Raw genomic sequence first — 1928 nt, 5'->3', positions numbered from 1 at the left:
AAAAATGAAAGCCAGTTTTTTTCCTCTGCCAGTACTCACCAGTAATAAAAGGGATAAACACTCAAAGCCCTTTTATATGCACTGAGGACAAAGGTAGACTGAAAATGTTGACTTTCCTGAGCCATGCACTTCAGCTCAGCAGGAGGTGAGTTTTCAGAGGTTCCTCCCTGACAACCTTCCTACCATCAGGATGAGCACGCCGCTGAGAAGGCCTGGCAAACCAGTCAGATAAAGGCTCAGGGCTTCAGAAGGAAATGCGGGTGCCCGGAGTCTGAAGTTCCCTCTAGACTCTTCCATTCTCAACAGTACTGCATCAACATTTAGGAGAGAAGTAGGTCTGGTTTCCTAGAAATGCATGAATTTCAAAGGTGAGGCATAGATCACTGAGTTACATTTTTCTTTATGATGTTTCTACAAAACCTAAAAAAAAAAAAAAGACAGTGGAGAGAGATTTGACTAGCATACACTGTCTGATAGAAAACTTTAAAACTTTGTAATTTCTTAGTGAAAATATAAATCTCTTAATTATTAGTATTAGAAGGGAATTTGGCATTTTTTATACTAATAATGGCAAATTATGCTTTTCTCAAACTTACACTTTTAAAATAAAGGTTTCATGTGTTTTCAAATGAGAATATTATTCGATGATACAGAGTAACTAACATGTTTGTCCTCAAAAACATTGAAAAAATTGCAAAAACCATGTACACATGAATTGAGATAAATGAATAACTGAAAAGGGAAGAAAAGCACTGGTAAAGGCAATGAAAGCCAAAATGATTTGCAAGAACAATAATGGGTTATTTTAGCTTTCTATCTTTGTCATGTTTTACAGCAATAAAAATGGGACTTTATAGCTGACTGAATAAGTAATGTTCTTATCCTAATTAACTCAAATATGAGTCCAAATAAGATAAGGATTCTTTACAAGAGTTTTTACCTAGGCCAGCCACTTTGCTTAAGTTCCAAGAAATACATGGCCCATTATCTTTATTTCTCCCAGGATCTCTGTAAAATTAAATCAGAAAACCTGCACAATATTGCCCTTCTGTGAGTAGCAAGACATTTGAAGACAAATGAAATGCTTCTTTGCTAGTGCTGGCTTTTTTTTTTTTTAAGTAGTTATTTTCAGTTACCTTAGTAATTGTAATTTTTTTGGGGGGGTGGCATTCCTAGTGGCATGCAGGATCTTAGTTCACTGACCAGGGATCAAACCTGTGGCCCCCACACTGCAAGTAGGCTTAACCCCTGACCCCCAGGGAAGTCCCCCGTAGTTGAAATTTTAAAATGTAAGTCAGCATCTCTCCCCATCACTTGTTGTTTTAACCGCACTTAGTATCGACCTGTTCCTTCATTTATTCACAGATGTTTGCCATGCCAGTGTTCTTGTCTGGAGGATCCCATGACCAGATGAGCCTGGTGGGCTACAGTCCATAGGTTGGCAAAGAGTCAGACGTAACTGAAGCGACGTAACACACCTATAGTGTATCCAATGACCACAGACTTAGGAAAGGGGTAGACACACCATTAGCAAGCAGGTTGCTTCAAAGACTTTTCTGTGGCCTGGAGCATTTGCCCCTCAACACCCTGATTCAGACTCAAAACTAAATTGCCTGAAATCCTTTTCAAAAGCAAAACCCCAAAATTAAGCCCCATGGGGAAATGCTTACAATATGTTGTTAAGTTGAAAAAAGTAGGGCACCAGAATATATATGGTATGACCTCAAATTTGTTTTTTGAAAAAAGGTCTCTATTCCGGGGCTCTATTCAAGCCAAGATGCATCACTACAGCGACATGAGTTCCTGAAATACTGGATATTCGGTACCGTTTGGAAGCCAGCTGGGGTCTTGAACCACCTTAGGCTTTCTGCCTGCTCCCTCCCAACAGTATCTCTCCCCCTTTCCATCTGGCTTGCCCTGTTCCTAGT

This window comes from Oryx dammah, unplaced genomic scaffold (genome assembly GCF_014754425.2).
Source record: "Oryx dammah isolate SB20612 unplaced genomic scaffold, SCBI_Odam_1.1 HiC_scaffold_7, whole genome shotgun sequence".
In the NCBI taxonomy this organism is placed as follows: Eukaryota; Metazoa; Chordata; class Mammalia; order Artiodactyla; family Bovidae; genus Oryx; species Oryx dammah.
The sequence above is the reverse complement of the archived record's forward strand: the minus strand, read 5'-3'. Positions refer to the sequence as shown.